At 35.1% G+C, this 12,169-nt stretch overlaps 1 protein-coding gene across 3 annotated transcripts in view; it reads right to left on the bottom strand.

Annotated features, from left to right (window-relative positions):
* Window positions 1-10,081, bottom strand: part of LOC106090133 (neuropeptide CCHamide-1 receptor) — a 135,538-nt gene extending 125,457 nt beyond the window's left edge. For 2 of the 3 annotated variants that reach the window (XM_059370517.1, XM_059370519.1), the window contains exon 1: window positions 9,999-10,081. The gene's annotated coding sequence lies outside the window, so the exon portion shown is untranslated. Of the gene's footprint in view, window positions 1-9,841; window positions 9,936-9,998 lie in introns of those variants that run through there. The other variant, XM_059370518.1, reaches the window with a different exon arrangement.
* Window positions 10,082-12,169: the final 2,088 nt, after the last annotated feature.

The following is a 12,169-nucleotide window of genomic DNA, read 5'->3' as shown; positions in this document are numbered from 1 at the left end:
TTTGTTTGTGTGTTCTCTAATCCCGAAATATATAAGGCAACTTCGTAATGTTGCTAGTGTTTATGAACATTATAGTTTCTAGGTCCATTAAGCCCAAAACATAATAGACTTTGGACTCAATGAAAAAACCCTGTTACCATTATGTAGGTTGCTTTTCACAAAATCACAATGTCCCATAGTTCAAACTATGGCATGTTGGCTAATCCCATATTAGCAATTATCCTTATTTTAGCACAATAATTTTCATCAATGCTTAATGGGCTACTGCTAATGGAAAAAAACTTACCAGGGCACCAAAAGAGGATTTAAATTTAAAGTTTCCATAAAGTGCTTATAACATTAAGGAACGTAAAAAATAATTACAAGAGAAATAACAAGTAAAACCCCATTAATTTTTCATTAATCTCCCAAAGGGAAGATGTACGGACTGTTTGACTATGAGAGTGAGTACCAGTGGAATGAAAAGTTCTATTAAGTAAAGAAAAGAAATTGGCAAAGCCACAAGTAAATCAGACACAGATCAAAAGCCGATTATTCTACGCTGCCCATAGTGGTTGGTGTGTTGCGATCTCTCATTTTCCTTTCCCATTTGCAAAGAAAATCCCCGATCATTGAGTTCGTCACGAGAGAAAAACTAACAAAAATTGTGAAATTTAATGATCTTCACCCTAACAGGCAAAAAACTTGAAAATGAAAAAATTTGGCAGCCCGGCTGGGATTCGAACCTGTGCACACGGAGCAACAACGAGAGCCATTGACGTTATCTAGCGTTCGAAGCCATCAAAACAACTTTTAACAGATGCATAGACTAATGTGTACCATGGAAGTAGTGTAACTGTTGCAGAAAAAAAAAATTGTCATTACACGAAAACACATGCATTGGGAAAAGTACAGCTTATAGACAGGGTTTTCGAGCGTAGTTAATATGTTAGTTTTATCATAGAGGCGTTTTGCAATAAATACGATTCAAATACAACATACCAACGCATGGTTCTTGAAGCCATCACACCTAATATGGAAAAAGAAAAAATCTGTCATTATACGAAAACACATGAATTGGGAAAAGTACAGCTTATAGACAGGGTTTTCGAGCGTGGTTAATATGGTTTTTGTATCATAGAGGCGTTTTTGCAATAAATACAATTCAAATAGAACATACCAACGCACGGCCCTTGAAGCCATCACACCTAATATGGTTGAAAAGTCTTCTAACCAATGACAAAAGGTTTCCCATGGGGTTTGGTGTGTTGAGATCTCTGGCTTTCCTTTTCCATTTGCAAAGAAAATCTCCGATCATTGAGATCGTCGTGTAGAAACTATAATTTTTCACATTCTTATCCAATTGTCTTCTATTATGGTCTTCAACCGCCAAAGCAAGAATGGTGCGTATTGGTCCTTAACCTGTTATAGCTCCAATATCATAGCAATTCTTATCCATTATCCTTTGCTTGCCTTTAAAGAGAAATCAGACAAAAAGAACTTGACAAATGCCATCCATGGCTCATGGTGTAAAATATTCGGCCCGGCTGAACTTAGCACGCCTTTACTTGTTATACCCTCCACAATAGGATGGGGGTATACTAATTTCGTCATTGTGTTTGTAACACCTCGAAATATGCGTCTGTGACCCCATAAAGTACATATATACTTGATCGTCATGTCATTTTAAGTCCATCTAGCCATGTCCGCCCGTCTGTTCGTCTGACCATCTGTCTTTCGAAAGCACGCTAACTTTCGAACAGTAAAGCTAGGCGCTAGACATTTTGCACATATATCTTTTTTTTAGAGTAGATCGGTTGGGATTGTAAATGGGCCAAATCGGTCCATGTTTTGATATAGCTGCCATATAAACCGATCTTGGGTCTTGACTTCTTGAGCCTCTAGAGGGCGCAATTCTCATCCTATTTGACTGAAATTTCGCACGTGATGTTTTGGTATCACTTCCATCAACTGTGCCAAGTATGATTCAAATCCTTTGATAATCTGGTATATCTGTCATATAAACCGATCTTGCATATTGACTTCTTTAGCCAATAGAGGGCGCATTTCTCATCCGATTTGATTGAAATTTTGCATGAGGGGTTTTGTTTTGACTTTCAATAGCTGTGCTAAGTATGGCTCAAATCGGTACATAACCTGATATAGCTGCCATATAAACCGATCTTGGGTCTTGACTTCTTGAGCCTTTAGGCGCTAGACATTTTGCACATATATCTTTTTTTTAGAGTAGATCGGTTGGGATTGTAAATGGGCCAAATCGGTCCATGTTTTGATATAGCTGCCATATGAACCGATCTTGGGTCTTGACTTCTTGAGCCTCTAGAGGGCGCAATTCTCATCCTATTTGACTGAAATTTCGCACGTGATGTTTTGGTATCACTTCCATCAACTGTGCCAAGTATGATTCAAATCCTTTGTTAATCTGGTATATCTGTCATATAAACCGATCTTGCATATTGACTTCTTTAGCCAATAGAGGGCGCATTTCTCATCCGATTTGATTGAAATTTTGCATGAGGGGTTTTGTTTTGACTTTCAATAGCTGTGCTAAGTATGGCTCAAATCGGTACATAACCTGATATAGCTTCCATATAAACCCGTCTTGGGTCTTGACTTCTTAAATCTCTAGAGGTCGCAATTCTCGTCCGATTTGACTGAAATTTTGGACGTGGTGCTTTGATATCACTTCCAACAAACGGAACATAACCTGATATAGCTGTCATATAAACCGATCTTGGATCTTGACTTCTTGAGCCAATAGAGGGCGCAATTCTCATCCAATTTAGCTGAACTTTTGCATGAGGTGTTTTGTTATGACTTTCAATAGCTGTGCTAAGTATGGCTCAAATCGGTACATAACCCGATATAGCTGTCATATAAACCGATCTGGGATCTTGAGTTCTTTAGCCTCTGGGTGGCGCAATTCTCATCCGATTTGGCAGAAATTTTGTACAACGGCTTCTCTCATGACCTTGGACATACATGTCTAAACTGGTCCGAATCGATCAATAGCTTGCTATCGCTCCCATATAAACCGATCTCCCGATTTTGCTTCTTGAGCCCCTACAAGGGCAATTCTTATACGAATGGACTGAAATATAACACAATGACTTCTACTATGGTCTTCAACATCCAATTCATTTATGGTCCGAATCGGACTATAACTTGATATAGCTCCTATAGCATAACAGTTCTTATTCAATATTCTATGTTTGCCTTAAAAGAGATACCGCGCAACGAACTCGACAAATGCGATCCATGAATAAAAGTTGGGGAGACGTCCAGTGAGCAAGGGGGCCGCTCCAAAAAGATGAGAGTTTGTAGATGGTTTGGATGTTATACAAGCTATTCCATTAACTGGTTGCGGACTGTATTGTAGGACCACAGACTCACAGTTCTTAACAATACACCAAGGTGAAAGAAGTTACCCGTAGTGTGGAATAAAAAAAGGGGAAAAATAAAACAAGGAGTTAGGCAGATTTTACCAATTTATTGCCGACTCGAATGCTGCTGCTGACGTTTCGGCCCGGCCGAACTTAGCACGCTCTTACTTGTTTTAATTTACTCTGCTCCTAAAAATCCCATCACAAATTGATCAGCAGACATTGTCAGCAAGAACATACTTTTTTGCAGGTAGCCTGCTATATTGACATTGCAAACATTTTGCTATAACAGCAAACGTTTTTTTATGAATATAGTTTGATCTGGATTTTATTCGGCATAGATGTCGACAGATTCATCATAAATTACCAATAAAACGGAATTGTTGGTAGGCATTTATGCAACTTCCCAAAGATGCGCAAATATCATGTGTATACCATGGAAGCAGTTGTAGTTGTATGGAAAAGAAATCCATCACTACAACTATAAAACACTTGCGCTGAAAGACAACAGTTAGCTTGAAAGGTGTCGAACTTGGTAAGGGTTGTACTTACATCGTAAACACGTTTTCGGGATATATTCAGTATAAGCACTCAGTGCAGTTAAATAAGTGCCCCACTTCTCTAAAGTCATGCCAAATCGCCTTTGTGCACATGTAGCACACTTAACTCTATGACATTAATCCACTTGCACCGCTTGATACCTCACTTCACTTTATTGTTTCTTCATTTGTTTTCTCACATTTTTATTCTTGGAAAACCACATTTTAAATGCTGTGGCTAAAATGATGTGGAAGTTAGTTTCAATGAAAATAAAGATTTTCATTTTAGCAATCAAGGTAACCAACTAAAATTGGTTGACGCCATACACGCAGGTATGCGTTTAACGAATTGTTCCAGGAATTGCCGCTTGCACAAAAATGCCACCAAGACTGATTGTTATGCAAATTGGGAAAAGCACTGTGTACCTGAGTAGTTTGGAGCGAAAAGTTGCACAACGAACACGAATACACATGTGATAAAGTAAGGGGGTGTCCAAATGGAAGCTTGAAGGATTGCTGTTGTTTGTTTTTCTACAAATATTTCTGTCCTAGCTAAGGTGACCAGATATTCATTAAATCATTTGCTAAGGCCCTTCTCTGGGCTAGAAGGTTTTGTACGAAAAAGTCTAAACACATAATGCCATAGAAAATGCTGCTGCTGGTTCCAAGTCTAAAAGCTGTATCTGAATAACGGGAATTTAATAGTTTTCCGGCGAATTTCCTGCTCAATAAATTCTTGGGACCCAATGACATTTCCGCACCTAGCACATGCAAGTCTACTCTAACAAATATTTATAAAATACCCAATTCTATTCATCGTTACTGCATGCTCCACAACTATCGATCTTGTAGGTTGTAAAGTCTTTAAAGAAAGCCTCTTTAATGCCTTTATTCAGAATTTTTAAATGCAAATTGTTCTCAAGAATTGTGCGTTCCATTGTTACTCATACACATCTTCCAAAGTACCACATACGCTTGACAATAGTGAAGAATATACGTGCACTTCCTAGAAGTTCAAACGAACTCTTTAGCAAGACTATTGAGCACGTTGATAATAGAATGTGAAGCAGTGAAATAAGCATAGCCATAGAATATGGAACCAAGAACAACAAATTCTTCGCCCATCCATAACAAAAGTAGAAATATAACAAACACTTGAGATTCCGTCCAGTGCAATCCTGGTAATGGAGAAACAAAGAACTTGGAAAAAGCACATTTGTTCACCATGAAAGGTTTTCGTTTATCCTGCAAGTGATGCAGAGTCAATCAACAATATTGACAATTGAATTTCACACTTGAACTGAAAGAGTGAACACTTCAATGGCAAATGTAAGGAGATGTGAAATGATTTTTTTTTTTGCATGATATGCACTTTTTTTAACTTACCAAAGGTCATCTGCAATAAATGTGGGTGCATTGTGGTCTAAAATAAAACGATGGATATGTGGGCGAATTGATGTCTTTAGAGAAAATTTTATTTAAATTTTGTGTTTAGAGAAAATTCAATTGAAGTTTTGTTTTTGGGGAAAAGAAAATTTTGTAGAAATTGTGTCTTTAGAGAAAATTTCATAGAAATTTTGTCTTTAGAGAAAATTTCATAGAAATTTTGTCTTTAGAGAAAATTTCATAGAAATTTTGTCTTTAGAGAAAATTTCATAGAAATTTTGTCTTTAGAGAAAATTTCATAGAAATTTTGTCTTTAGAGAAAATTTCATAGAAATTTTGTCTTTAGAGAAAATTTCATAGAAATTTTGTCTTTAGAGAAAATTTCATAGAAATTTTGTCTTTGGAGAAAATTTCATAGAAATTTTGTCTTTGGAGAAAATTTCATAGAAATTTTGTCTTTGGAGAAAATTTCATAGAAATTTTGTCTTTGGAAAAAATTTCATAGAAATTTTGTCTTTAGAGAAAATTTCATAGAAATTTTGTCTTTAGAGAAAATTCCATAGAAATTTTGTCTTTAGAGAAAATTTCATACAAATTTTGTCTTTAGAGAAAATTTCATAGAAATTTTGTCTTTAGAGAAAATTTCATAGAAATTTTGTCTTTAGAGAAAATTTCATAGAAATTTTGTCTTTAGAGAAAATTTCATAGAAATTTTATCTTTATAGAAAACGTCATGGAAGTTTTTTCTTTAAAGAAATTGTGTCTTTCGAGAAAAATTCATAAAAATTTCATAGAAATTTTGTCTTTAGAGAACACTTCATGAAAATTTTGTCTTACGAGAAACTTTCATGGAAATTTTGTCTTTGGAGAAAATTTCTTGGAAATTTTGTCTTTAGAGAAAATTTCATGGAAATTTTGTCTTTAGAGAAAATTTCATGGAAATTTTGTCTTTAAAGAAAATTTTATGAAAATGTTGTCTTACGAGAAAATTTCATGGAAATTTTGTCTTTGGAGAAAATTTCGTGGAAATTTTGTCTTTAGAGAAAATTTCACGGAAATTTCGTCTCTAAAGAAAATTTTGAATTCAAGTGAAAATTTTGTCGTCAGTGAAAATTTTGTCGTTAGAGAAAATTTCATGAAAATTTTGTCTATAGAAAAAATTTCATGGAAATTTCGTCTTTAGAGAAAATTTCATGGAAATTTTCTGTAGAGAAATTTTCATGGAAATTTTTTCTTTAGAGAAAATTTCATGGAAATTTTGCCATTAGAGAAAATTTCATGGAAATTTTGAGTCCAAGAGAAAATTTCACGGAATTTTAACTTTTAGAGAAAATTTCATGGAAATTTTGACTTTAAGAGAAAATTTTGAATTGAAGTGAAAATTTCGTGGAAATTTTGTCGTCAGTGAAAATTTCATGCCTTTAGAGAAAATTTCATGGAAATTTTGTCTTTGGTGAAAATTTCATGGAAATTTTTTCTTTAGAGTATATTTCATGGAAATTTTGACTTTAAGCGAAAATTTTATGGAAATTTTGTCGTCAGTGAAATTTTCATGGAAATTTTGTTTTTGAAGAAAATTTTATGGATTTTTTTTTTTAGAAAAAATTTCATGGAAATTTTTTAGAGAAAATTTCATGAAAATTTTGTGTTGGATTAAATTTCATTGAAATTTTGTCTTTGGAGGAAGTTTCAAGGATATTTTTTCTTTATAGAAAACGTCAGGGAAATTTTTTCTTTAAAGAAATTGTATCTTTGAGAAAAATTCATGAAAATTTTGCCGTTAAAGAAAATTTAATAGAAATTTTGTATTTAGAAAATTTTGTCTTGGGAGAAAGTTTCATGGAAATTATGACTCCAAGAGAAAATTTCATGGAATTTTGACATTAAGAGAAAATTTCATGGATATATTGTTTTTAGAGAAAATTTCATGGAAATTTTGTCTTTAGAGAACATTTCACCGAAATTTCGCCTTTAGAGCAAATTTCATGCAAATATTGTCTTTGAAGATAATTTCATGGAAATTTTGACTTAGAAGAAACTTTTATGAAAATTATTTCTGTAAAGAAAGTTTCATGGAATTTTGTCTTTAAAGAAAATTTCATGGAAATATTGTCTTTAGAGAAAATATTATGGAAATTTTGTGTTTAAAGAAAATTTCAATGAAATTGTGTCTTTTGAAAAAATTTCATGGAAATTTTGTCTTTAGAAAAATTTCATGGAAAGTTTGTCTTAAAAAAAAATTTCATGGAAATTTTGTCTTTAGAAAAAATTTCATGGAAATTTTGTCTTTAGAAAAAATTTCATGGAAATTTTGTCTTTAGAAAAAATTTCATGGAAATTTTGTCTTTTTTTATGGAAATACCGTCTTTATACAAAACTAACGGAACCGGACCCGCTCCGCTGCGCCTTCTTTAACTCTCTAATATCTTATTTGGGTGGGGACACTTCGCCCTGAATGCGGATATCGAATTCGTGCCATTCTAACCTATGAACCTGAACGCGTTCGAATCCTGGCGAGAACATCGGACAAAGCGGTGGTTATCCCCTCTTAATGCTGGCGACATTTGCGGGGTGAAATGCCATGCATTGGCATTTAAAAAAATTCCCCCAAAGAGGTGTCACACTGCGGGACGCCGTTCGGACTCGGCTATAGAAAAACGTCCCTTATCATTGAGTTTAAACTTGAATGGGAAAGCACTCATTGATGTGTGAGAATTTGCCCCTTCTCTGTTCCTGGCGTCTGCCTCCACCCGATATCTAACAATTATATAGCCTGTGTTTCCTTCCAGACAAACGTATACAATCTATGAACATTATCTAGCCCCGCATTCATATGATACCCATATTGTCCTTATCGGTCCACTTTTGTTTTTGGTGATGTTTTTGGGGTAACGGTGGAGGCTACGCCCCTTCCATTATCAATAAATTAGAAAGTCTATTCCTACTTCCTGACCATATACGTAATCTACTCCCGAATACCTTTCATTTGAGTCCCATATTGTCATGATTGTCAAATAAACCTATTTCAAGGGGTTTTGGGGCTGTGCGGCCCCCAGGTACTTGCACCGAACTTTTATTATGAAATTCGTACTCTACTCTTGAATACCTTTCATTTGAATCCCATATTGTTCCGATAGGTCCACTTTTATTTTTGAGTAGTACTTTTAGGGTAAGGGGGAGGGTCCGCACCCTTTGGGGATTGAGGTGGTCCCCCAAACACTAGGCCTGGAAAATATATCAGCAACGTGCTCTGTTCTCATAGATCTATATAGCATTTATTTGAACCCCGTATTGCCATTGGCCTCAAAATTGGATATCAAATTCGTTTTCTAATCTCATTTAAACTCCTTATTGCAAAAGTCAGCAAATATGTCCGATTTGGGGTATTGTCCCTAAAAACTATAAGTATTTAGTTCCACTCTCTTTATGATCGAAATTGCCTTGGTGAGCAAATACGTCCTATTTGGGGGTTGTTATGGTGGTGGGACGTCTCCTAGACAGTTAGTCCCTAATGTTGATATCAAATACGTGGCCTACTTCCGAATAACTTTAATTTGAGCTCCATATTTCCATAGTCGGCAAACACGACCGGCTGGGGGGTGTTTTTTGGGGGATGGGTGGCCACTCAGTGAGTTGGCCTTGAAAATATATGTCGGATACGTGTTCTACTCTAAAAACCCTCTTATTTAAGCCCCATATTGCAATAGTCAGCAACTGCTTTCTATTTGGGTGGTGTTGTGGGGTGGCCCCAGTGACAGTTTTCCCGAATGTTGATATCAAGACCTTTAATTTGAGCCCCATATTGCTATGGTCGTAAATTTGTCCCCTTTGGGGGATGTTTTTGGGAAGTGGCGGCCCCCAAACACTTGGCCCCATATTTTGATATCAGATTCGAATTCTACATTCAAAAACCTTTTATTTAAGCCCCATATTGCCATGGTCAGTAAATAAGTCCTGTTTGGGGGGTGTTTTGGGAAAGGGGTGGACCCCCAGAAACTTTGTCCCACATTTGGATATTAGATTCGTATTCTACACTCAAATACCTTTTATTTAAGCCCCATATTGCCATGGTCAGTAAATAAGTCCTGTTTGGGGGGTGTTTTGGGGAAGGGGTGGACCCCCAGAAACGTGGTCCCAAATTTGGATATTAGATTCGTATTATAATCGCAAATACCTTCCATTTGAGTCCCATATTGCCATGGTCGGTAAATATGTCCGATTTAGGGGTGTTTTGGGGTTTGGGGTGGCCCCCCTAACTCTTGGTCCGACAATTGGATATAAGATACGTTTTCTTATCCTAAATACCTTTCATTTGAGTCCCATATTGACGTGATTTGTATAAATATATGTTTGGTAGAACATATATTTACACCATCCGAAATTTGGAGACCAAATTTTTGTTTTTAGGGTACACACAAAATTCCGCTTAAATCGCACCACCCATCTCCGAAATCTGTAGTTTCTGCAAATTAGTGTAAGGGGAAGGGTCCGCCCTCCCTTCAGATATCAACAAATGTAGTACCCTATATTCACCACGGGATCATTATGCACCATCTGTGAAAATTTCCAGAAAATCGGTTCAGCCGTTTCTAAGTCTATAAGGAACACACAACAAACAAAGAAACAATCAAACAAACAAACACAAATTGATTTTTATATATAAGATTCATGAATTTAGTTAGCAACGCACCTTTTTTGATTATTTTATTTTCAATACTTTCTTCTGCTATTATTTTATAATACACTTTTTTATGGAACTATTCACTTTTGAATTGTTTTATTATAAAACACACACTGTTTTTTTTTAAATATTTTTTTATTTATTTATTTTAAATTAATCGTATATATTATACTTTTTTTTAATATTTATGTATTTGTTTTTTTAATGTTTATATATTTTCTTTTTTAATTAGCGATTTTCGATTTATTTAAAAAACGTTAAAATTATTTTTTAGTTTTTTCAACATTTGTTTTACTTTTTTTTTTCTTTAGGACTTTGTGCCTTTCTTAATAATTTTTTATTTTTTTAAATTTTTTTATTAATTTTTTTATTTTTTTTTTTCTATGGTCATTGGGGCTTTTTTATTTTTTTCTTTTTTTTTATATTTCTTTTTTCTATGTTCCTTGGGACCTTTCATTCGCCATACAATTATTGTATTCAACACTCATTTCTTTTTCTTTTGTAATTTTTAATATTTGGTTTTCTTCAATGAAATCCAATTGGATTTTGCTCAAAAATAAATAAATAAATCTTGGCGTCTATTTCCCACTCTCATTTGGATTTCCTTTGCCGGTAATAAAACTGCTATTACTATAAATTTTCTTTGCTAAATAATATTTATGGGATTTTTCTGCAGCCACATGGCGATATCGCGTAAAATAGCAAGTTCTACTTGACTTAATGCGTTTCTGGTTGTACGTTTAGCTAAGCGTATATTTCGCAACACTTGTAGACGGCTCGCGTTGAAAACAGCAACTGTTCGTTTGGCGCCCAATGTAGATACTGCGTTGGAGGACCAACTGTTGTCGCCGCACAATGAACACCCAGCCGGCCAAAGATATGGGGCGAATTTGTAAACATGTGATTGGGACAATTTGGGTCCATTATAGCCGGCATATGGCCCTTCAATGCGCAGGTCTGAGTTGCATTGTTTATGTTTTTGGAGAACACTTTTCATTCATAAAAGTCTTTGTGAGAAAATGGGAACAGTATATGTTGGTAGGCACAAAATTTGCTAATTGGAATGGGTAAAACATTTATGTGCTATTGATTGGCTGAAGGAGAAATCAAGGCTTATTAGCATTGTGTTGTATATGGGTGGAGGACAAATTGGACATACATTTCGCACACTTGTTGCTTTCATAGAAATAATCAAAGTCAACTTTGAGTAAAAGGAAATTCTTTTCAAAACATTATATACATTATTAGTAAGCTTAAATGTATTAAGGTCTGGATTTAAATGTATGTATGTATTTAGTCTGGATTTAAAAGAGCGAAAAACAAGTATTTAATATAATTGTGGGTACTGTATGGACTTGGGCTATTGACATTTGTTTTCCCATCAACTACAATGGCTTACCACACATTCTATTAGGCAAGGTTGGGTTAGGTTAGATTGAGAAGAGCAAATATTAATCCGCCTCATGGCACTATAGACATACACCTAAGCCAGTAATCGGCTTGTTGTGCGCTCTAAAAACTATGAGGTAACCTCTAACAAGTAAAAAGGCGTTAAGTTCGGCCGGGCCGCACTTTGGATACCCACAAACAACATTTCGTCAAAATCCGATGAAAATTGCATACCTTATATCCCATAGCAGTTATATCGAAATATGATCCTATTTGGACCAAATACTAATAAATACAAGTTATTGTTCAATTGTGTATAACAAAATATTGGTCTTTTTGGTAGCTATATCTAATCTGATCTGAACCATATACAACATGGATGTCGAAAAGCCTAACATAAGTCAATGTGTCAAATTTCAGTTAAATTATAAATTATAAATGTACCTTTTTTATGGAGCCAAGACTTTAAATCGAGATATCGGTCTATATGGCAGCTATATGCAAATCTTGATCGATCTAGACCAAATTGCAGAAATATGTGCAGGGGCTTAACTTAACTCTCTGTCCCAAATTTCGACAACATCGGACAATAAATGCGCCTTTTATGGGACCAAAACATAAAATCGAGAGATCGGTCTATATGGCAGCTATATCCAAATCTGGACCGATCTGAGGGAAATTGAAAACGGATTTCGAAGGGCCTAACACAACTCACTGTCTCAAATTGCGGCGACATCGGACAATGAATGAGCTTTTTATGGCCCAAAAACCTTAAACCTTGAGATCGGTCT

Source organism: Stomoxys calcitrans, chromosome 5 (genome assembly GCF_963082655.1).
Source record: "Stomoxys calcitrans chromosome 5, idStoCalc2.1, whole genome shotgun sequence".
NCBI lineage: Eukaryota > Metazoa > Arthropoda > Insecta > Diptera > Muscidae > Stomoxys > Stomoxys calcitrans.
The sequence above is the reverse complement of the archived record's forward strand: the minus strand, read 5'-3'. Positions and strand labels throughout refer to the sequence as shown.